Below are 26,017 nucleotides of genomic sequence, written 5' to 3'. Positions count from 1 at the left end.
TGTGTCAAATATTTAATTACAATCCAAATTCAGTGCTGTATCAAGCTTGAATGTTGTGTCCATACTTGCCCCAACTGTTCAGGGTTCGACCTCTGCGGTCGTATCAAGCTGCGCCCCAGCGGAGCATTTTATTGTTATTATTAAGGCTGAGTTATTTATTTTCAAAATCCTCCTGCCCCCAATAAGTCGACTATATCTTGTATATGATTGTAAGGTCTGTACATGTATTTCCTGTATGGTTATCTGACCTTGGCCTCGTCTTCTTGTACATGTTGTAGTAAAGCTTTATATATAATGGAATGATCATTAAAGGAGACAAGACATATTAGTGTGTGCACTCTTGTTATTCATAGGTATGCTATCAATTTTGTTCACATTAGAGCTGAAAGGTATTTCATTTGTTTTCTTTACTGAAATATGGTCACTTTACAGGGAGTTCAAACCACTAATGATCAGTGAACTTATGTTGGGTGTGCAATAGATCTAGCGTTTGGACATCACCTCCTTACAGACCTGCTCATTCATACTTCTTTAGAAGTAATACATTAACTACCAAATTTACCACAAACCAGTATTTCATACAAGATTTGTTGTTTTAATATATTGGTGTGACTGAAATCCAATAACATAAATGAGACATTTAGCATTCCAGTTAAATAATAATAATCATTGGTGTCTCTAGAAAGCTGAAGAAGGGAGCAAGGTGACAGTCTACATTGGAGTGTTTTTATTTGGGTTCGTTTAAAGGATGCCTCAAATGGTTAATTGAGATATGTGGTTTGCAGTTGTATACAAAAATTGCACATCTCATTTCCATGTCCGCTTGGCCCACGGTCACGTTCGTGTTCTAAAGACAAACTATTTCATTAGTTTATCTTCAAGTTCATCTGGATGCAAATAATATTTTCATTTCATAGACCCGTCTCATTTCATAAAGATAGATGCCCATGTCCCTAATCGGGGTCTTATATTTATATTCGCATTGACAGATCTTGTTAACTTTAACACTGAAATTATTTTTGCTCTGTATCTGGATCAAAAACCATTATAGATGGAAAGAAATTGTAAATAGCAAAGATTTGAAACTCAATAAGACCTACAAATGAAGCCGTACGATGACCCATATTTGTTAATTTCTGTATCGTTCGTTGACTTGGAGTTTTCTCGTTGGCAATCATGACACATTTTATTTATATAAACATGTTCGGAATTGTTAACAGACACCCATCCGTAATTTGCCCATTTGTCTGAATCAATTGTGTACCAATTTTTAATGTTCAGTTTTCGGTTTAAGTTGTGTTGTCAGGAACCACTTTCGATAGATTGATGCCTTTAAAGATACAATACTGTATAAACATATCCATGTGTTGACCATTTCGAGGCCCTGCCCTCTAGTTCATGGTCGAGCGAGTCATTGAATTAGAAATGTTTCTGTCCCGCAGATTGTCCTGCTGAACTTTATGCTGGCAGGCGAGGAGACCTATCTCGCTGTTAGTATATATGTTATGATTGCATGGTGTACGTGTTCGTTAGATCATAGATATAATGGCTAATATATCTATGGTTAGATAGAGTTTAGTTGATGGTTGTTCTTGGAAGCCTTTAGTAGCCTTTAGTAGCCTGTAATGGTTTACTTTTACAAATTGTGACTTGAATGGAGAGTTGTCTCATTGGCACTCATGCCACATCTTCTTGTATCTATGTGCACTTAATGTGGTGTACAATGTTGTCTGTTTTCTCGTGTTTTAAAATAATTCGTTATGTTTGTCCCCTTGATTAATTTAAGTACTGTAATCTGGGCCATTTGTTTGATGATATAGCTTTTCTTTGTACGTCAATTTTTTTTTAATGTAGACCTGTGTGTGTGGGGTTGTGACATGATGGATATAAGAAGATTTTAGCTTGAGTGCCAATAAGACAACTCTCTATTAAAGTCACAATTTGTTAACCTAGTAAACCTTATAGGTCGAAGGACGGCTTTTGACACGGAGCTTTGGCTGCCGCTATAATGCAAGCTATAAAGAGCCCGAAAGAATGACTAGTGTTAAACCATTCAAACGGGAAAACCAAATGTCTGCTGTTTCATATAAAACAGCAGCGTATAACCGTATTTACACTTTTGGTATTTAGCTATATTTTGCCTCCGAATGACCTTAGATCTACTCTGAATCACCTTTTGACGTCAGGCAACAATCACTTTTTAATTGTGACGTCAAATGTTTTGAATTATGATGTCAAAGTTTACGGGAACCTGTGTGATTTTACGTAATGGCGGACAAATTTGCATACAAGTGTAAATACGTCTATTGCTAGTTAAGTGATAAATCTCTTGGAAGCCTCCCGATTTATTTTTCATGATTAATGTAATGTTTGTGACTGAAAACACAGAAGTTATACTGTTTAAGCAAGAAGATCCTAGAAGTACCTAAACAAAGAATATGGTATGACTTAAAACTCTTTATAATAAATAAAAAGGAATGCTTTACCGGCCTTCAACGTCGTTCGTTAGGTAATTCCGTCCATGTACAGGTGAACGAATTTAACAGATTTCGTGTACATGTACATTGGTAATAAATATCCCTTAAATACCCCTTAAAAGTAACAAGTGCTTGCTTGCTAATACAAAGATGTGACGTAATATTATAATAATTCTTATATGATTTGCATATTAGATAATACGTTGATATGATTGGTTGAGAGGACTTCCGTTAGTTGTTCTTGACGTTGTTTATTTTTCGATAGACGACGTTGACCGAACTTCTTTTCGTAACCAATGTAAACAAGATGGCGGCGATAATGATACAATCCTGATCGACGTTAACAAGATTTATTTTCAATTCGCGTTAATAGGTCTTAATACAGATAATTAAATAATAAACACAAAACTTTCGTTTGAATGATAATACGAGTTTTTGTAGTTTATTTTTTATCAGAGGAGTACATATTTTTGCGTTAACCAACAAATATATTCATGCGCCAGGCCTATTCAATGACACAAATATACAATTTACGTGTGATAGAGGTTACGAGTGTGGAAAATAAATTCCGTATCTGTAATTTTAAAGAGTTATAAGGATTAAACGCCTTTTTAAAGGAATTTATTGGTGTATAAACTGTACCAAGTCACTCACAAACATATCATAAAAAAGTCTTCGGACTTCATTATTCGTTTTTTAGTGAATTGGTCGAGTTTATACACCAATAAATTTCTTTAAAAAGGCTTTTAATCCTATAACAATGAAGCCAAACCTAAGCCAATATGCTTAATAAATGTATATCTACCAAGCAGAGGAAAAGATCAAGCCAAAACAAAATACATGGAGGTACTAGATAGTCTAAGAGAAATTATCATAAAATATAAAGACACCCACCTTCTGATAATCGGTGGTGATATGAACGGCTCTCTCTTTCGGAAACCTGAAAACGATCACGACAAAGCACTAAAATCCTTCATGGCTGAACAGGATCTGATCATTCCAAAGCAATATCCAGAAACAGCAACTTTCTTTCACCATGATGGCAAGGCCTCTGCAACAATTGATTACTTCATTACACCAAGAAATCAAACAGCAGAGTCAATTGGAGATATACAAAATATGGGACTACAACCTCTTAACACATCTGACCACAGCCTAATCATGGGTAAAATCAAAGTAGAGAAGTTGGCAAAAACACCCAAAACCGTACCCAACCAAATATCATTCAAAAAGCCAAAATGGGATAAATGTGACAAGTAAGTATACAACCAAACAATTGAAGAGCTGCTTGAAACGAACAAGGCACCTGTATATTGTAAATTTGACATTGCACTAGATGTAATGCACCTGACAAATGTTCTACATGAAGCAGGAACTGCATCCATTCCAAAATACAATGCTCAAAAACAGAATGTCACAAGAACAAAAGGTGGTGGGGCATGGAACTACGAAATAGAGGAAGCTTCAAAGGCGGCAAAAATTGCATACCACAAGTGGAAAACAACTGGTTCACAAAGAAACCCCAACAACCAACTATATCAAGATATGAAAAGTAAGAAAAAGAAATTTAGACAACTCCAGCGACAAGCACAATCCAGAATAAGAGAAACCAAATACAATAACGTTATGGAATCTCAAAAAATCAACCAAAAACTTTTTTACAAACTCATCAAAGAACAAAGAACAACAAGACATGGAGAAACAGACGTAATCATTGTAGATGACGAAATACTGGATGATGATGACAAAATTCTAAATGGCTTGAAAAAACACTTTGAAACTCTGGCAACACCCATGGACAACGATGAATATGACAAAGATGTACAACATTTGATAAATATTGATTGCCTACTCATTGAGGAACTTATCAAAGGCCAAAAATCCAAACAACCTATCCTAAAAGTAAATGATAATGTGATCAGAAAAGCCGTACAGAAACTGTCCAACGGAAAAGCTCCAGACCACCTTGGCTTAACTGCAGAACATCTAAAGTATGGGGGTGAAACCGCGATCACATATATAACATCTATCATCTTGAACATCATCACATACTGCTATATCCCAGAAAATCTACAGACAGGCTTGTTAACTCCAGTATTAAAGAAGGACAAAGACTCTAAACTGCCTGGTAACTACAGAGGTATTGCAGTTACTCCAGTACTGAGTAAGATACTTGAAACTGTTCTCCAAGATGACACAAATGATGAACTCAAAACCACACAAAGTAGATTACAGCGGGGGTTTACAGAAGAGACTTCACCTGTTAATGCTGGGCTGGTAGTAACAGAAGGTATTAATGAAGCCTGTGACCAAAACATCTCTGCTGGAGTGGTAACCCTTGACGCAGAAAAGGCATTCGATAAACTCGACCACCAAATACTCCTCAGAAAAGTATTCCACTCTGGAATTAAGGATACAAGATGGTTACTCATTAAGCTGCTACAAACAGAAGCTAATACCAAGGTCAAATGGAAAGGCAACCTGAGCAAAATATTCCAGTCCATACAAGGCATTAGACAGGGAGCAAAACTTTCACCATCCCTGTATAAAAGATACAACAATCAACTTCTTCAAACCTTACAACTACATGATGCTGGGGCAAAAATTGGAACAACATTTATTGGGGCACCTACAGTAGCTGATGACATTGCTCTGATTGCTTTCAACCCTATAGATCTACAGTGTGCACTGAATATAGTGAACGACTCAACCAAAATAGACAAAGTCACAATAAACTCCTTCAAAAGCGATGCAGTGATCTTTAACACCAAAAGAGGAAGGGAGCCACAGGAATGGAAAATTGGAAACGAAACAATAGCAGAAGTCCAATTAAACAACTCATATTGGGATAGTGAGAAATGCCAACAAGAAAAATGATATCGAAAGCAGAATAGAGAAAGGACGACGTACAATGTATGCCTTACTAGGAGCTGGCTTACACGGGAAAAATGGTATCAATCCTGTAGTAACGAATAAAATATTTACAACATTTAGCAGGCCCAGAATAACATATGGACTTGAAGTAGTAAAATTACAGCAGAAAGAACTCAACGCTTTGGAAATCTACGAGCGGAAACTACTGAAACAGATCCAAGGGCTGCCTGACAGATGCGCTAACGTTGCAGTGTATGCTTTACTAGGGACAACTCCAATTACAGTCCATATAGAGCGAAACTCCTTGACCACCTTTTACAACATTGCTTCACACCCAGAGTTTATAGAACATAAGATTGCCAGACGTCAGTTAGCAATGAAGGATGAAACAAGTAACAGCTGGTTTACACATATAAGGATCATCCTACAGAAATATAGCCTTCCAACAGCATTCGAAATTATGAACAATCCACCAAGTAAAACCCTATGGAAGAAGCAAATCGATTCAGCTATCAACAAATACTGGGAAGAGTCCTGGAGAGATGAGATCGAACAGAAAAAATCATTAAAATATCTGAACCTACAAGAACTGGCTACCAAACATCCACACAATATCTGGAAAACAACTCAGAACAACATCAGGGACATCTCAAAAGCCACAATCAAAGCTCGCCTTCTCACATGTACCTATACTCTCCAAGCTGATCGCAAAAGATTCAATCAACATGCAGTGTCTGAAACCTGCCTTCTTTGTAAAACACACACTGAGGACAGATGCCATTTCATCCTTAAACGCACAGTACTAGAGTCACCACGTTCAAAGCATTTAGCTCTACTAAAGCAGCTTTTGGCTAGAAAAATCAGCACTGACACAGCAGAAGAAATATTTAACGACGGAGGGCTTCTCATGCACTGTATTCTGGACTGCTCAATGTTAACCAGAATGGGTTATATAGAAATACAAAGTGACATTATCAGAGACATTAAGAAATCAGCAGAAATTTAATTTATGAATTGCACAATCTTAGGGCAGTGAACCTTAATAAATTATAATAACAATCTGTGAACTTTATATCGTGTGAGCAATAGTTTAGACAAAGGAACTTTTAGTGATATATTTAATTTTTTTTTTTTTTTTTTTTTCCGAACACCACCACCAATCTTTTCAATTGGTAACCTTATACCTGTTTACGACAGGGTGCTCCGAAGTCAACGGAGGAATTTACCAGCACAACAACAACAACAATGGCCTTGACTTTAAGCGTTGCAGTTTTAGTAAACAATGCTGGAAACGTACGCTTTTATTCTCAAATGTGCATGCTTTATGTTGTACGACCTGCAAAGGCAGTCTGGATGATCGATCTAGGAATAAAATTTGTGAATTCCAAAATGTAAGTGAATATATCTTATTATTAAAACCTCTATTCTGGAAGGGAAAGCGTAATGGTGTTTCAAATCATGTTTATTTGTTATGCAATGAATGAAATGTGTAGAATATAGAATATACCAGGTATATCTTTAATGTTTTCAATGTTATATTATGGGTACAAATATACGAAATAATACTTCCAATAGCATTATGATATCAAAAGGGTTGTCACCATTTTTGCATCCCAGGTGAAAATCTGCTAAAATGGCGCCCAATGAGAATCTGAGACAGATGACAATTCTTATAAAATATATTAGTATTCAAAATCGTGAAATGAATGGCTAAAATGATTTCCAAATGATGAACAGGGTTCTAGAAAATATGTAAACAAACCTTTTTTAGGTCAGTTTCTATTTATTTTTGCTACAGAGGATTCCCCCGTCTGAACATGAGATGCGGGGGTTATAAAAATAGTGTTTTTTAACAAATAAATAACCAAAAACTGATACTTACTGAACTAAATTTTGTCAACAACTTCTTGATGCTTGTCCGTTAAAAAACACGATGACGTCATCGGATTGACCACGACGTTTCGCGGAAAAAATGCAATTGACGGTAACTGGTCGTCGACCAGTACTGTTTTGTCAGATTCCAGTATCCTGCTTACACTATGTACAAATTACGTAGGCAATTTTCATTTTTTTTTAAGTTTCCAGTGTCCCGCTAGACTTCATTTCCAGTTTTCACAGCACAATAATTTAACCTTCAAGTGTCACGCTTACAAAAAATCGGCTATCCCGCGTCACGCTTAGACCCCAATGAGACCCACTAACGGTGGTGGATCCAGAAATGTTCATAAGTGGGGGCCCACTGACTGTCTTAAGAGGGGGCCCGCTCCGGTCATGCTTCAGTGATTCCCCATATAAGTAACCAAAATTTTCCTGAAAAGGGGGGGAGGCCAGGCCCAGTGGGCCCCCTCTAAATCTGCCTCTGGAAAACGGTTCACCTAAACTTGACAGTCACAAGCGATGATATTGTCTTACATCAACAACATTTAATAACAGAGAGAGTGTAAAACAAAAAGGGGTTTCGGGACATCACTTGTACATTTGTACAATTCCATAAAAACATATAAAATTGAATGACACATATATAATACCAGAGACATATAATACATATATGTCTCTGATAATACAAATATACAACATCCCCTGGCAGACGGATAATTCCGAATGAATTTGTGCATATGATGTTATATATGTAGATATATATATTATAATATTATAATTATATGTTATTCAGTTTTATATGTGTACATGTACATGTTTACAGAATTACAAGTGATGTCCGGAAAACGACTTTTTGTTTTACTCTCTCTCTCTTTTATTAAATGTCATAACGTAAGACATGTTTTTATTCTGAGCTATTCCCAACCCAAAACTAAAGTTGAAAGACGAGGCCCATATCGTCACACACAATAGTATACTGGTATAATAATGTTATTCTATTTCAATATGCTATTGTTCTTGGCATTTTTGTTGTTTGTTGATGCCCTGCAACTGAAAGTTGGTTGGCATATTGTTTTCCGTCCATCTCATTATAGCTACATGTATTCCAGATAGCTCAGACTCCTCCTATGGTTTAATTTGAATGCTAGGAACTTTTGGTATCCAGTTGTTCAATCCCTAAACTGATCCGGCCCAAGTCAATCTAGCCCAAACTGAATCCTTCCAATGTTGTTCCAAAGCTCCCTTTAGAATTTTATAAATTTTACATTTTACATTTCTGAGTTATGGGGTTTTATTCATTAAAAAAGGGGGATTTTCCAGTTATGGGGTTTTATTCATTAAAAAAGGGGGATTTTCCAGTTTTCGGACAATAACTCAAAAATGCTGTCAGCAATTCTCATGAAACTTTGGCGAATTGTTTATATCTGTTGATGTAAGCTCCCTTTTGATTTTCATAAATTTCTAATATGATATTGAGAATTAATTGAACTTTATTTGTTTATAGTCTGACAACAGATTTACTAAGTACCGGTATTGCGCAACAGCACATTGTATTGCACAACAGCAAGAAATCTTTAATTGAATATAAATTCAATTCATATAACCAATTTCAAGTTCTTTGACTACATTTATTCAGAAACCTGTAATATGTCAAATATTTAATCACAATCCAAATTCAGACCGGTATCAAGTTTGAATATTGTGTCCATTTTTGCCCCAACTGTTCAGGGTTGGACCTCTGCAGGCATATCCAGCTGCGCTCAGCGAAGCAGTTTATTGTCAAGCCTGTCCGACTTTTGTTGCAGAAATCTCAACATAGGGACAGTGATGCGACGGTGGCGTTAGCTAAAGGTGTAAGACCTGGATGCTTCATACTTTGTGTATAGATTCCTCATGTTTCCGTCTGTCACACATGTCCATTGTTCTTGACCTCCTTTACATGGTTCAGTGACTACTTGAAAAAAAGTTAAGATTTTTTGTAATGTTGATTTCTCTCTTATTATGAGTTTTATGATAACTATATTTGGTATGTGCGTACCTTGTAAGGTCCTCATGCCCGTCAGACACTTTTCACTTGACCTCAACCTCATTTCATGGATCAGTGAACAAGGTTAAATTTTGGTGGTCAAGTCCATATCTCAGATACTATAAGCAATAGGTGTAGTAAATTCGGTGTATGGAAGCACTGTAAGGTGTACATGTCCAACTGGCAGGTCTCATCTGACCTGACCCCATTTTCATGGTTCAGTGGTTATAGTTAAGTTTTTGTGTTTCGGTCTGTTTTTCTTATACTGTATGCAATAGGTCTACTTTTTTTGGTGTAGGGAACGATTGTTAGGTCTACATGTCTAGCTGGCATGTTTGATAGTCTTCCTTAAATTCGACGTGCATTGGCTCTTGGTGACAGCTTCTTTGAGCAATGTTTCTTAGTTCTGGGCTCAAGAGGTGGTCTGATATTGACTTCTAACAAACTGTTGTAGTCCATGTTATTACATGTACCACAAATTTTAGGAGACATCTTGAAATTTTTCAGAGTTTCACCAAATAACTAAACATTTTTTTCTCCAGAATTCCTTTTAAAAATAGAGCAAACATTTTTTCAATTCATATAAAGTATATGATATGATGTCTGCATCATCGTCTCTGAAGACACATTTGGTTACCGGACAATAACTTTGGTTAAATTGAATAGATCTCTATGACATTTTATAAAAAGGTTCAATAACACAAAAGGAAGGTTAGGATTGAATTTGGGGGTTATGGTACCAACAGTTTAGGAATTAGGGGCCAAAAACAAAGCATTTTTGTAGTTTCTTGACAATTACTTATGTTTAATTAAGTGTATGGATCTCTTTGACATTGTACCACAATGTTCCATATCACAAAAGGATGGCTGGGATTGATTGTGGGGGTTATGGTACTGTACCAACAATTTAGGAATTATGGGCCAAAAACAAGCATTTTTATATATGCCCGTTTACGGGACGTATTATAGTAGGGGTCTATACCGTTTTCCGTCTGTCCATCCGTCGTCAACATGTCGGTCATCAACTCAAAAAACAATTTGCATAAAACTTTGATGAATTGTTTATATCTATTTAAGTGAGCTCTCTTTCGTTTTTATACGACCGCAAAAATTAAAAATTTTTTGGTCGTATATTGGTATGACGTTGGCGTCGTCGTCGTCGTCGTCCGAAGACACATTGGTTTTCGCACTCTAACTTTAGTTTAAATTAATGGATCTCCATGAAATTTTACCATAAGGTTCAATACCACGAAAGGAAGGTTGGGATTGATTTTGGGGGTTATGGTACCAACAGTAAAGGAATTAGGGGCCAATAAGGGGCCAAAAATAAGCATTTTTGTAACTTCCAGACATAACTTGTGTGTTAGTGTATGGATCTCTCTGACATTGTACCACAAGGTTCCATATCACAAAAGGAATGCTGGGATTGATTTTGGGGGTAATTGCCTCAAAATTTTAGGAATACGGGGCCAAAAAAGGGGCAAAAAACAAGCATTTTTCTAGTTTCAGGACAATAACTTGTGTGTAAGTGTATGGATCTTTCTGAAATTGTACTACAAGGTTCCATATCACAAAGGGAAAGCTGGAATTGAGTTTGGGGGTAATTGCTGAAACGTTAAGGAATTGGGGGCCAAAAAGGGGCCAAAAATAAGCATTTTTCTAGTTTCCAGACAATAACTTGTATTCAAGTGTATGGATCTCTCTGAAATTGTACTGCAAGGTACCATACCACAAAGGGAAGGCTGGGATTGATGATGGGGGTAATTGCCTCAATATTTTAGGAATTAGGGGCCAAAAAGGGGCAAAAAACAAGCATTTTTCTAGTTTCAGGACAATAACTTGTGTGTAAGTGTATGGATCTTTTCTGAAATTGTACTACAAGGTTCCATATCACAAAGGGAAAGCTGGGTTTGAGTTTTGGGGTAATTGCCCTAACCGTTTAGGAATTTGGGGCCAAAAAGGGGCCAAAAATAAGCATTTTTCTAGTTTCCAGACAATAACTTGTATTCAAATGTATGGATCTCTCTGAAATTGTACTGCAAGGTACCATACCACAAAGGGAAGACTGGGATTGAGTTTGGGGGTGATGAATCATAAGGGGGTTCAAAAAATTTGGGGGGGGGGGGGTTTTCCTTTTTTTTCTTTTTTTCCTTTTTTTTTTCTTTTAAAATTTTCCTTTTTAGTTGGTTATTTCTGATTTATATTTAAAAGCAAATAATAATGATATGGTAGGAGATACACACCAAACAGGATGTGTTAATTATTATATAGTAAGTATTGTGCAATAGCAAGAAATTTTCAATTGCACAGTATTGCACAATAGCAAGAAATCTTCAATTGCACAGTATTGCGCAATAGCAAGAAATCTTCAATTGCACAGTATTGCGCAATAGCAAGAAATATTCAACAGCACAATATTGCGCAATAGCAAGAAATTGTCAATTGTACAGTATTGCGCAATAGCAAGAAATATTTAATAGCACAGTATTGTGCAAAAGAAGATACTTCGTATAAATTGCTTATTTCTTGACCAATTTCAATGGGGTTTTATTCTTGAATTCTTGGGGTTCTTTAATATGCTTAATCTAACCGTGTATTTATTTTTTGATTTTGGGCCCCGTTTTTAAATTGGTCCACATTGAGGTCCAATGGGTCCAAAATTAAACTTTGTTTGATTTCATCAAAAATTGAATTATTGGGGTTCTTTGATATGCCGAATCTAACCGTGTATTTAGATTCTTAATTTTTGGTTCCGTTTTCAAATTGGTCTACATTAAGGTCCAAAGGGTCCAAAATTAAACTTAGTTTGATTTTAACAAAAATTGAATTCTTAGGGTTCTTTGATATGCTGAATCTAAACATGTCTTTAGATTTTTGATTATGGGCCCAGTTTTCAAGTTGGTCCAAATCGGGGTCCAAAATTAAACTTTGTTTGATTTCAACAAAAATTGAATATATGGGGTTGTTTGATATGCTTAATCTAACCATGTATTTAGATTTTTGATTTTTGGGCCCCGTTATCAACTTTGTCCACATTGAGTTCAAAAAGGTCCAAAATTAAACTTTGTTTGATTTCATCAAAAATTGAATTCTTGGGGTTCTTTGATATGCTGAATCTAACCATGTATTTAGATTTTGGATATTGGACCATAATAGGTGAATGTCCAATTTAAAATTTTTAGTTCTTAGATCACATTCATTCTGTGTCAGAAACCTATGCTGTGTCAATTATTTAATCACAATCCAAATGCAAAGCTGTATCAAGCTTGAAAGTTGTGTCCATACTTGCCCCAACTGTTCAGGGTTCGACCTCTGCGGTCGTATCAAGCTGCGCCCTGCGGAGCATTTTATTTGTTATTATTTTGAATATTATTATAGATATATATAAACTGTAAGCAGCAATAATGTTCAGCAAAGTAAGATCTACAAAAAAGTTAACATGACCACAATTGTCAATTGATCCCTTAAGGAGTTATTGCCCTTTAAAGACAATTTTACACAATTTGTTCAGGTTTGCTAACATTTAAAAATCTTCTCCTCTGAAACTACTAGGCCAATTACCTTCAAACTTTAACTAAATGTTCCTTATGGTATCTTGTTTATAAATTATATCCGAAGTTTGTATCCATCGACAAACATGGCCGCCATGGCTAAAAATAGAACATAAGGGTCAAATGCAGTTTTTGGCTTATATCTCAAAAACTAAATCTTTTAGAGCAAATGTGACATGGGGTAAAATTGTTTAATTGGTCAAGATCTATTGATCCTGAAATTATCAGACGAATTGAACAACCCATTGTTGGGTTGCTGCCACCGAATTGATAGTTTTAACAAAATTTTGCAGTTTTTATACCAGTGATATTGTTGTCTTTTTTCAAAACTACCTCTACCGTTTTTTATTGGGAAAAATGCATATTTTTTATGGAAATTGGGAAATTTGTATATTTTATTCTAAACACATCACCTGATTTTTTGCTGACCTTTGCTGTCTTTTTTGCACTGTTGTTTTCATGTATATTTTGGTTGTCGGACATTTTCAACCTGAAAGGTACTTTTCGGAGAGGGGAAAGAAACAGAAGCAATGATGGTACTTAATGCATTGAAAACCACGTGTTACAAACACCATGATGATTCTGATCAGAAAACCGGATCTCAAAAGTGCTTTCTAATATCAAAATAAAATAACACGAATACGATATTTACAAACATTTACTACCAATGCCATCACTGTTTTGGGAAAATGTAAATCTTTTTGGGAGGAATTTTAAGCCATTTTTTTTAGTAATTGGGAATTTTCTCTAGGGGCAAAAGCCAAATTTCCGTTTTTATTTGAGGCAAACAATATCACTGTATACGACCGCAAAAAATTTTTGCGGTCGTATATTGGTATGACGTTGTCGTCGTCTGGCGTCGTCCGAAGACACATTGGTTTTCGCACTCTAACTTTAGTTTAAGTGAATGGATCTCTATGAAATTTTACCATAAGGTTCAATACCACAAAAGGAAGGTTGGGATTGATTTTGGGGGTTATGGTACCAACAGTTAAGGAATTAGGGGCCAAAAATAAGCATTTTTGTAACTTCCAGACATAATTTGTGTGTTAGTGTATGGATCTCTCTGACATTTTACCACAAGGTTCCATATCACACAGAGAATGCTGGGATTAATTTTGGGGGTAATTGCCTCAAAATATTAGGAATTAGGGGCCAAAAACAAGCATTTTTTTAGTTTCATGACAATAACTTGTGTGTAAGTGTATGGATCTTTCTGAAATTGTACTACAAGGTTCCATATCACAAAGAGAAAGCTGGAATTGAGTTTGGGGGTAATTGCCCAAAACGTTTAGGAATTAGGGGCCAAAAATAAGCATTTTTCTAGTTTCCAGACAATAACTTGTGTTCAAGTGTATGGATCTCTCTGAAATTGTATCATAAGGTTCCATATCACACAGAGAATGCTGGGATTAATTTTGGGGGTAATTGCCTCAAAATATTAGGAATTAGGGGCCCAAAAAGTGGCAAAAAACAAGCATTTTTCTAGTTTCAAGATAATAACTTGTGTGTAAGTGTATGGATCTTTCTGAAATTGTACTACAAGGTTCCATATCACAAAGGGAAAGCTGGAATTGAGTTTGGGGGTAATTGCCCAAAACATTTAGGAATAAGGGGCCAAAAATAAGCATTTTTCTAGTTTCCAGACAATAACTTGTGTTCAAGTGTATGGATCTCTCTGAAATTGTACTGCAAGGTACCATACCACAAAGGGAAGGCTGGGATTGAGTTTGGGGGTGATGAATCATAAGGGGGTTCAAAAAATTTGGGGGGGGATTTTTTTTTTTTTCCTTTTTTTTTCTTTTTTTCCTTTTTTTTTTCCTTTTAAAATTTTCCATTTTAAGTTGGTTATTTCTGTTTTATATTTAAAAGCAAATAATAATGATATGGTAGGAGATACACACCAAACAGGATGTGTAAATTATAATATGATAAGTATTGTGCAATAGCAAGAAATTTTCAATTGCACAGTATTGCACAATAGCAAGAAATCTTCAATTGCGCAATAGCAAGAAATCTTCAATTGCACAGTATTGTGCAATAGCAAGAAATATCCTATAGCACAATATTGTGCAATAGCAAGAAATTGTCAATTGTACAGTATTGCGCAATAGCAAGAAATATTCAATAGCACAGTATTGTGCAAAAGAAGATACTTCCTATAAATTGCTTATTTCTTGACCAATTTCAATGGGGTTTTATTCTTGAATTCTTGGGGTTCTTTAATATGCTGATTCTAACCGTGTATTAAGTTTTTGGACTTTGGGCCCCGTTTTTAAATTGGTCCACATTGAGGTCCAATGGGTCCAAAATTAAACTTTGTTTGATTTCATCAAAAATTGAATTATTGGGGTTCTTTGATATGCCGAATCTAACCGTGTATTTAGATTCTTAATTTTTGGTTCCGTTTTCAAATTGGTCTACATTAAGGTCCAAAGGGTCCAAAATTAAACTTAGTTTGATTTTAACAAAAATTGAATTCTTAGGGTTCTTTGATATGCTGAATCTAAACATGTCTTTAGATTTTTGATTATGGGCCCAGTTTTCAAGTTGGTCCAAATCGGGGTCCAAAATTAAACTTTGTTTGATTTCAACAAAAATTGAATATATGGGGTTGTTTGATATGCTTAATCTAACCATGTATTTAGATTTTTGATTTTTGGGCCCCGTTATCAACTTTGTCCACATTGAGTTCAAAAAGGTCCAAAATTAAACTTTGTTTGATTTCATCAAAAATTGAATTCTTGGGGTTCTTTGATATGCTGAATCTAACCATGTATTTAGATTTTGGATATTGGACCATAATAGGTGAATGTCCAATTTAAAATTTTTAGTTCTTAGATCACATTCATTCTGTGTCAGAAACCTATGCTGTGTCAATTATTTAATCACAATCCAAATGCAAAGCTGTATCAAGCTTGAAAGTTGTGTCCATACTTGCCCCAACTGTTCAGGGTTCGACCTCTGCGGTCGTATCAAGCTGCGCCCTGCGGAGCATTTTATTTGTTATTATTTTGAATATTATTATAGATATATATAAACTGTAAGCAGCAATAATGTTCAGCAAAGTAAGATCTACAAAAAAGTTAACATGACCACAATTGTCAATTGATCCCTTAAGGAGTTATTGCCCTTTAAAGACAATTTTACACAATTTGTTCAGGTTTGCTAACATTTAAAAATCTTCTCCTCTGAAACTACTAGGCCAATTACCTTCAAACTTTAACTAAATGTTCCTTATGGTATCTTGTTTATAAATTATATCCGAAGTTTGTATCCATCGACAAACATGGCCGCCATGGCTAAAAATAGAACATAAGGGTCAAATGCAGTTTTTGGCTTATATCTCAAAAACTAAATCTTTTAGAGCAAATGTGACATGGGGTAAAATTGTTTAATTGGTCAAGATCTATTGATCCTGAAATTATCAGACGAATTGAACAACCCATTGTTGGGTTGCTGCCACCGAATTGATAGTTTTAACAAAATTTTGCAGTTTTTATACCAGTGATATTGTTGTCTTTTTTCAAAACTACCTCTACCGTTTTTTATTGGGAAAAATGCATATTTTTTATGGAAATTGGGAAATTTGTATATTTTATTCTAAACACATCACCTGATTTTTTGCTGACCTTTGCTGTCTTTTTTGCACTGTTGTTTTCATGTATATTTTGGTTGTCGGACATTTTCAACCTGAAAGGTACTTTTCGGAGAGGGGAAAGAAACAGAAGCAATGATGGTACTTAATGCATTGAAAACCACGTGTTACAAACACCATGATGATTCTGATCAGAAAACCGGATCTCAAAAGTGCTTTCTAATATCAAAATAAAATAACACGAATACGATATTTACAAACATTTACTACCAATGCCATCACTGTTTTGGGAAAATGTAAATCTTTTTGGGAGGAATTTTAAGCCATTTTTTTTAGTAATTGGGAATTTTCTCTAGGGGCAAAAGCCGAATTTCCGTTTTTATTTGAGGCAAACAATATCACTGTATACGACCGCAAAAAATTTTTGCGGTCGTATATTGGTATGACGTTGTCGTCGTCTGGCGTCGTCCGAAGACACATTGGTTTTCGCACTCTAACTTTAGTTTAAGTGAATGGATCTCTATGAAATTTTACCATAAGGTTCAATACCACAAAAGGAAGGTTGGGATTGATTTTGGGGGTTATGGTACCAACAGTTAAGGAATTAGGGGCCAAAAATAAGCATTTTTGTAACTTCCAGACATAATTTGTGTGTTAGTGTATGGATCTCTCTGACATTTTACCACAAGGTTCCATATCACACAGAGAATGCTGGGATTAATTTTGGGGGTAATTGCCTCAAAATATTAGGAATTAGGGGCCAAAAACAAGCATTTTTTTAGTTTCATGACAATAACTTGTGTGTAAGTGTATGGATCTTTCTGAAATTGTACTACAAGGTTCCATATCACAAAGAGAAAGCTGGAATTGAGTTTGGGGGTAATTGCCCAAAACGTTTAGGAATTAGGGGCCAAAAATAAGCATTTTTCTAGTTTCCAGACAATAACTTGTGTTCAAGTGTATGGATCTCTCTGAAATTGTATCATAAGGTTCCATATCACACAGAGAATGCTGGGATTAATTTTGGGGGTAATTGCCTCAAAATATTAGGAATTAGGGGCCCAAAAAGTGGCAAAAAACAAGCATTTTTCTAGTTTCAAGATAATAACTTGTGTGTAAGTGTATGGATCTTTCTGAAATTGTACTACAAGGTTCCATATCACAAAGGGAAAGCTGGAATTGAGTTTGGGGGTAATTGCCCAAAACATTTAGGAATAAGGGGCCAAAAATAAGCATTTTTCTAGTTTCCAGACAATAACTTGTGTTCAAGTGTATGGATCTCTCTGAAATTGTACTGCAAGGTACCATACCACAAAGGGAAGGCTGGGATTGAGTTTGGGGGTGATGAATCATAAGGGGGTTCAAAAAATTTGGGGGGGGATTTTTTTTTTTTTCCTTTTTTTTTCTTTTTTTCCTTTTTTTTTTCCTTTTAAAATTTTCCATTTTAAGTTGGTTATTTCTGTTTTATATTTAAAAGCAAATAATAATGATATGGTAGGAGATACACACCAAACAGGATGTGTAAATTATAATATGATAAGTATTGTGCAATAGCAAGAAATTTTCAATTGCACAGTATTGCACAATAGCAAGAAATCTTCAATTGCGCAATAGCAAGAAATCTTCAATTGCACAGTATTGTGCAATAGCAAGAAATATCCTATAGCACAATATTGTGCAATAGCAAGAAATTGTCAATTGTACAGTATTGCGCAATAGCAAGAAATATTCAATAGCACAGTATTGTGCAAAAGAAGATACTTCCTATAAATTGCTTATTTCTTGACCAATTTCAATGGGGTTTTATTCTTGAATTCTTGGGGTTCTTTAATATGCTGATTCTAACCGTGTATTAAGTTTTTGGACTTTGGGCCCCGTTTTTAAATTGGTCCACATTGAGGTCCAAAGGGTCCAAAATTAAACTTTGTTTGATTTCATAAAAAATTGAATTATTGGGGTTCTTTGATATGCCGAATCTAACCGTGTATTTAGATTCTTAATTTTTGGTTCTGTTTTCAAATTGGTCTACATTAAGGTCCAAAGGATCCAAAATTAAACTTAGTTTGATTTTAACAAAAATTGAATTCTTAGGGTTCTTTGATATGCTGAATCTAAACATGTATTTAGATTTTTTATTATGGGCCCAGTTTTCAAGTTGGTCCAAATCGGGGTCCAAAATTAAACTTTGTTTGATTTCAACAAAAATTGAATATATGGGGTTCTTTGATATGCTGAATCTAACCATGTATTTAGATTTTTGATTTTTGGGCCCCATTATCAACTTTGTCCACATTGAGGTCAAAAGGGTCCAAAATTAAATTTTGTTTGATTTCATCAAAAATTGAATTCTTGGGGTTCTTTGATATGCTGAATCTAACCATGTATTTAGATTTTGGATATTGGACCATAATAGTTGAATGTCCAATTTAAAATTTTTAAGTTCTTAGACCACATTCATTCTGTGTCAGAAACCTATGCTGTGTCAAATATTTAATCACAATCCAAATTCAGAGCTGTATCAAGCTTGAATGTTGTGTCCATACTTGCCCCAACTGTTCAGGGTTCGACCTCTGCGGTCGTATCAAGCTGCGCCCTGCGGAGCATTTTATTTGTTATTATTTTGAATATTATTATAGATATATATAAACTGTAAGCAGCAATAATGTTCAGCAAAGTAAGATCTACAAAAAAGTTAATATGACCAAAATTGTCAATTGACCCCTTAAGGAGTTATTGCCCTTTAATGACAATTTTACACAATTTGTTCATCAAGTTTGCTGACATTTAAAAATCTTCTCCTCTGAAATACAGGTGAGCGATTCAGGCTCTTGAGAGCCTCTTGTTATAAATGTTAGATTTTAGTATTTTACGGGTTTTATTCATTAAAAAAAGGGGGATTTTCAAGTTTTTTTACGACCGCAAAAAAATTTTGCGATTGTATATTGGTATGACGTTGGCGTCATCCTCGTTGTCGTCGTCCTAAGACACATTTGTTTTCGCACTCTAACTTTAGTTTAAGTGAATGGATCTCTATGAAATTTTACCATAAGGTTCAATACCACAAAAGGAAGGTTGGGATTGATTTTGGGGGTTATGGTACCAACAGTTAAGGAATAAGGTAGCAATAAACAGTTAGGAAAAAATGTTAAAATTTTCCCTCATAAATTTTACCATCCCCTTTTCATTGCCTTCTTGCAATATTAAGCTTACTGTTTGTGTCATATATGTGCATATGTATGTAATCAGAATCTTCCATAGATTTCATATCCAGTATATAAAATGGTAAAATATAATTTCTTTTTTGTGTATCCATGGCAACAATCTGCATTTTTTTGTTATAAAATATAGCAAAAAGGGGGGGAAAGATGTCACATATTTAGCCAAAATTTGACCAAAAGTAGAATTTCAATCACTTCAAGTAATACCTTTTCTGAAACTGTTTACATATATCTTTCAATAAATCCAATGAAAATCATATGTCTTTCGTCTCATTTTTTTGTAAAATTGCGTCAAAAACTTCGTGTTGAAAAAAAGTGTTTGTAAACATTACATTAATTTCTGGACCGATGACCAGTCTAGCTATGAAAATACGGAGAGTCAAACAGAAAATAGTCCATAAAACATGTAAAAAATAATCTTGATGTTCTTATAAACCACCTTTGAAGGCTAAATTAGTACTCAGCTGTCTAAAAATTAATTTTATTACACAATAACTTTCATATTTGAAAAATCCACCGTGGCCAAAATGCGAAACCAAACTCCTAACTGTGTATTGCTACCTTAATAGTAAATATTTTTTTCAAATTCTCCCTTTTAACTAATTTTCTGTGTTCTGCTAGCTAAAACGAGTAAAATGGCCTTTTATTTTTGAAAATTGGTTGATTAATGAATATTTTATGAAGGTAAGCAGTTGACACTGAAACGCGACAAAAACTGATTTAAAGAAAGGTGCCAAGTCAAAGTGTAAAATCTTTTTTCTACCTCAATTTTTGGCAAAATCTTAAAAACTATACCTCTTTTGTCAGTTTTTTAATGTTGAAAATCTTTATAAGACCTCTGATGATGCAAAATTGTACAAAATTTAACAATTTCAAGCATGAAAATGTTAATCTTTATGTTTAATGTATACCAAATACTTGATTAAAAAACTTGGTAATGGGGAATCAATTTCTTACAGCTGAATCAACTATACATTTAATATTTGTCAAAATGTAACATGAAATCTTGATAAAAATAATAATTTGATATATTCGCAAGAAAAAATACAAAACATTCAATACTTAGGCTACTACATACTGCACAATCCTTCAGAAGCAAGGGTTAAGCAAATAGAGTACACTTATTAGCCTTGTGTCAAAATGTCTAATTTTGGTTGCTAAGGACTGTAAACAATAAAATTGACATGTATTGTCATTCTTAAACACTTAATCCCCTCAGAAGTTGATTTAGAATCTAAATGTCAATAGATTTTTGGTATGAAAAGTCTTAAATTATACAATTCTGAGCTTGGTAAGTATGCCATAAGGTAGCAATAAACAGTTAGGAAAAAATGTTAAAATTTTCCCTCATAAATTTTACCATCCCCTTTTCATTGCCTTCTTGCAATATTAAGCTTACTGTTTGTGTCATATATGTGCATATGTATGTAATCAGAATCTTCCATAGATTTCATATCCAGTATATAAAATGGTAAAATATAATTTCTTTTTTGTGTATCCATGGCAACAATCTGCATTTTTTTGTTATAAAATATAGCAAAAAGGGGGGGAAAGATGTCACATATTTTCCCAAAATTTGACCAAAAGTAGAATTTCAATCACTTCAAGTAATACCTTTTCTGAAACTGTTTACATATATCTTTCAATATATCCAATGAAAATCATATGTCTTTCGTCTCATTTTTTTGTAAAATTGCGTCAAAAACTTCATGTTGAAAAAAAGTGTTTGTAAACATTACATTAATTTCTGGACCGATGACCAGTCTAGCTATGAAAATACGGAGAGTCAAACAGAAAATAGTCCATAAAACATGTAAAAAATAATCTTGATGTTCTTATAAACCACCTTTGAAGGCTAAATTAGTACTCAGCTGTCTAAAAATTAATTTTATTACACAATAACTTTCATATTTGAAAAATCCACCGTGGCCAAAATGCGAAACCAAACTCCTAACTGTGTATTGCTACCTAAGGGCCAAAAATAAGCATTTTTGTAACTTCCAGACATAACTTGTGTGTTAGTGTATGGATCTCTCTGACATTGTACCACAAGGTTCCATATCACAAAGGGAATGCTGGGATTGATTTTGGGGGTAATTGCCTCAAAATTTTTGGAATTAGGGGCCAAAAAAGGGGCAAAAAACAAGCATTTTTATATGGACAAATACTTTAGTACAAAACATAATTTAAAGCAGTGTAAGGGAGATAAATCAAATACATCATTTGAATTACCTCCCTTACACTGCTTTTAGATTATGTATAAAGTAATGGTTAATGAACAATTAAGACAATTTAAAACAGTGTATGGGAGGTAATCCACATACAACGTTTTGATTACTTCCCTTACACTGCTTTTAAATTATGTTTAAAGAAATGCATATTTATAAAGGAAGACCAGTAAAAATGTCTGCAAATGTTGCATCTTTTTTTTTACAAAAAAACCCATATGAAAGATTTGACACCATACCCGGTATTTTAAATTCTATTATAAAATAGATTAAGTTAGCACTATGGTAAATTTAAATGGGTAATTATGGTTGCAAATTCCATTGGAAATTTAAATTGAGATTATGACCATATCTTGAGGGAAAGAATTTTTTGGGGGAAAAAGGGGGGGGGGGGGTAAAAAGAAATTGTGGGGGGTCAATTTTTTCTCATTTCAGATTTAGAAATTAAAAAGAATTATTCTTCAAATATTTTTTTTTTTTCAAATTTCAAATATTGAAAAATTTCTAGAAATAATCTTTAATTGCACAGTATGGCGCATTAGATTTTTAAAATCTTTGACCACATTTATTTATTTGTTATGCCAAATCTGACCGTGTATTTAGATTTTTAATTTTGGGTCCAGTTTTCAAATTGGACTACATTAAGGTCCAAAGGGTCCAAAATTAAACTTAGTTTGATTTTAACAAAAATTGAATATATGGGGTTCTTTGATATGCTGAATCTAAACGTGTATTTAGATTTTTGATTTCGGGCCCAGTTTTCAAGTTGGTCCAAATTGGGGTCCAAAATTAAACTTTGTTTGATTTCAACAAAAATTGAATATATGGGGTTGTTTGATATGCTGAATCTAGCCATGTATTTAGATTTTTTATTTTTGGGCCCCACTATCAAATTGGTTCATATTGAGGTCAAAAGGGTCCAAAATTAAACTTTGTTTGATTTCATCAAAAATTGAATTATTGGGGTTCTTTGATATGCCAAATCTCACCGTGCATTTAGATTTTTATTTTGGGTCCAGTTTTCAAATTGGTCTACATTAAGGTCCAAAGGGTCCAAAATTTAACTTTAGTTTGATTTTAACAAAAATTGAATATATGGGGTTCTTTGATATGCTGAATCTAAACATGTATTTAGATTTTTGATTTTGGGCCCAGTTTTCAAGTTGGTCCAAATTGGGGTCCAAAATTAAAATTTGTTTGATTTCAACAAAAATTAAATATATGGGGTTCTTTGATATGCTGAATCTAACCATGTATTTAGATTTTTTTTATTTTTGGGCCCAAATATCAAATTGGTTCAAATTGAGGTCAAAAGGGTCCAAAATTAAACTTTGTTATATTTCATCAAAAATTGAATTATTGGGGTTCTTTGATATGCCAAATCTAACTGTGTATTTAGATTTTTAATTTTGGGTCCCGTTTTTTTTTAAATTGGTCTACATTAAGGTCCAAAGGGTCCAGTTAAAATAGATTAAGTTAAACTTAGTTTGATTTTAACAAAAATTGAATTCTTGGGATTCTTTGATATGCTGAATCTAAACATGTGTTTAGATTTTTGATTATGGGCCCAGTTATCAAGTTGGTCCAAGTTGGGGTCCAAAATTAAACTTTGTTTGATTTCAACAAAAATTGAATATATGGGGTTCTTTGATATGCTGAATCTAACCATGTATTTAGATTTTTGGGCCCCATTATCAAATTGGTCTACATTGAGGTCAAAAGGGTCCAAAATTAAACTTTGTTTGATTTCATCAAAAATTGAATTCTTTGGATTCTTTGATATGCTGAATCTAACCATGTATTTAGATTTAGGATATTGGACCATAATAGGTAAATTAAAAAAATTTAAGTTCTTAGACCACATTCATTCTGTGTCAGAAACCTATGCTGTGTCAAATATTTAATCACAATCCAAATTCAGAGCTGTATCAAACTTGAATGTTGTGTCCATACTTGCCCCAACTGTTCAGGGTTCCACCTCTGCCGTCGTATCAAGCTGCGCCAGGGAGCATTTTATTGTACAGTAAACTCAAATATGCTTTCAGCAGTTCTGATGAAACTTTGATGAATTGTTTATATCTATTGACATGAGCTCTCTTTTGATTTTTATAAATTTTTGATTTTACGTTTCAGAGTTATGGGGTTTTATTCATTAAAAAAAAGGGGGATTTTCGGACAAGAATTCAAAAATGCTTTTAGCAGTTCCCATGAAACTTTGGTGAATTGTTTATATTTATTGATGTGAGCTCCCTTTATATTTTTAGAAACTTTAGATTTAACATTTCCGAGTTATGGGGTTTTATTCATTAAAAAAGGGGGGTTTTCCAGTTTTCGGACAATAACTCAAAAATGCTTTCAGCATTTCTCATCATGAAATTTTAGTGAATTGCTTATATCTATTGATGTGAGCTCCCTTTCTGTTTTTTAGAAATTTTAGATTTTATGTTTCCGAGTGATGGGGTTTTATTTATTAAAAAAAGGGGGATTTTCCAGTTTTCGGACAAGAACTCAAAAATGCTTTCAGCAGTTCTCATGAAACTTTGGTGAATTGTTTATATCTATTACTGTGAGCTCCCTTTTGATTTTTTCGAAATTTTAGATTTTACATTATCGAGTTATGGGGTTTTATTCATTAAAAAAAAGGGGGATTTTCCAGTTTTCTGACAATACCTTTAAAGTGCTTTGAGCAGTTTTCTTTAAACTTTGGTGCCTGGTTTACATCTATTAATTGTTTATAGTCTGACAACAGATTTAATAAGTATTGGGCAACAGCACAGTGTAGTGCACAACAGCAAGAAATTTATATAAATTCAATGCATATAACCAATTTCAAGTTCTTTGACTACCGGTACATTTATTTAGAAACCTATATGTCAAATAATAAATTACAATCCAGATTCAGACCTGTATCAAGCTTGAATATTGTGTCCATTTTTGCCCCAACTGTTTAGGATTGAACCTCTGTGGGCGTATCCAGCTGCGCTGAGCAAAACAGATTATTTAAATCCACTTGAAAATATGACACACATTTGTGATAATTGGTATTGTATGTTTTAGATGACCCAACAAGAATCTACGAGGGTTTTACCAGTGGAGGTGGTATTCTGTGGTTCACAGACTTAACAGTTTTAGATCCACTCTTCATACTTCCTGTCATAATTGGCATTAGTAATCTGTTACTAACTGAGGTTCACAGACTTAACAGTTCCAGATCCACTCTTCATACTTCCTGTCATAATTGGCATTAGTAATCTTTTACTAACTGAGGTTCACAGACTGAACAGTTCCAGATCAACTCTTTATACTTCCTGTCATAATTGGCGTACTTAAGTGCTAACTGAGGTAAACTTTAATTTATAATTAGAACACACATGAAAAATTGGGAACTTTTTGAATGTTATTTTGTTACCAAGACACAATACAGTCCAACAGTTATGATTTTAGATAAAATATAAAGTATAATGATCTTTTACAGTGTAATATTTTAGCTGATAATGCAATAGCTTGTTTTTTACCTGCATTCCCAAAGGCAGAAGCACTTCAAGTACCTGCTCAACTCCCTCTGCATGTCCATCTATTCCAAAGAAAATTTTCACTGAAGTTTTCTTATTTTCTATGAAATGGAATGATTAAATATTTAGGCGGCAGCTTGATAATTTTGAGTTGTAGTGAGTAATTATTTTTTTGCATCTGCTTTTTAGCCACCTCCTGTTTACAGATAGTTTGAAATTTTACAGCTGAGAATTTTCATTAAACATGTAAAATTGAGAAAACTATAAATTATCTGAAACTGCTTAATCAATTCTAACCAAACTTTAGCTGAATGATCATAAGGGTATCTACAATAAAGTTTGTGTTTTATTTTCAGTGTCATATGAAAACAGTTATTGTCCTTTAACTTTTAAGGACAATTTTACACAATTTGTTTATCATGTCTTCTAACTTTAAAAAATGTTCTCCTCTGAAACTACTGAACTAATTCTATCTTTAGCTGAATGATCATTAGTGTATCTAGAATAAAGTTTGTGTTCTATTTTCTGTTTCATATGAAAACATGACCCCATGGCTAAAAATAGAACATGGGGTAAATGTAGTTTTTATACGCTTGTTTTTTGCCCCTTTTTTTGGCCCCTAATTCCTAAAATTTTGAGGCAATTACCCCCAAAA

General features: G+C 34.1%; 1 protein-coding gene across 3 annotated transcripts in view; it reads left to right on the top strand.

The window, feature by feature from the left end:
* Nucleotides 1-26,017, top strand: part of LOC127706194 (cytochrome c oxidase assembly protein COX18, mitochondrial-like) — a 78,678-nt gene that overhangs the window by 25,332 nt on the left and 27,329 nt on the right. The window contains exons 1-2 of one of the 3 annotated variants that reach the window (XM_052210674.1): nt 6,584-6,742; nt 24,908-25,192. The gene's annotated coding sequence lies outside the window, so the exon portion shown is untranslated. Of the gene's footprint in view, nt 1-6,583; nt 6,743-24,907; nt 25,193-26,017 lie in introns of those variants that run through there. The other 2 variants (XM_052210675.1, XM_052210676.1) reach the window with 2 other exon arrangements.

The sequence above is a fragment of the Mytilus californianus genome, unplaced genomic scaffold (genome assembly GCF_021869535.1).
Source record: "Mytilus californianus isolate M0D057914Y unplaced genomic scaffold, xbMytCali1.0.p SCAF_6, whole genome shotgun sequence".
NCBI lineage: Eukaryota > Metazoa > Mollusca > Bivalvia > Mytilida > Mytilidae > Mytilus > Mytilus californianus.
The sequence above is the reverse complement of the archived record's forward strand: the minus strand, read 5'-3'. Positions and strand labels throughout refer to the sequence as shown.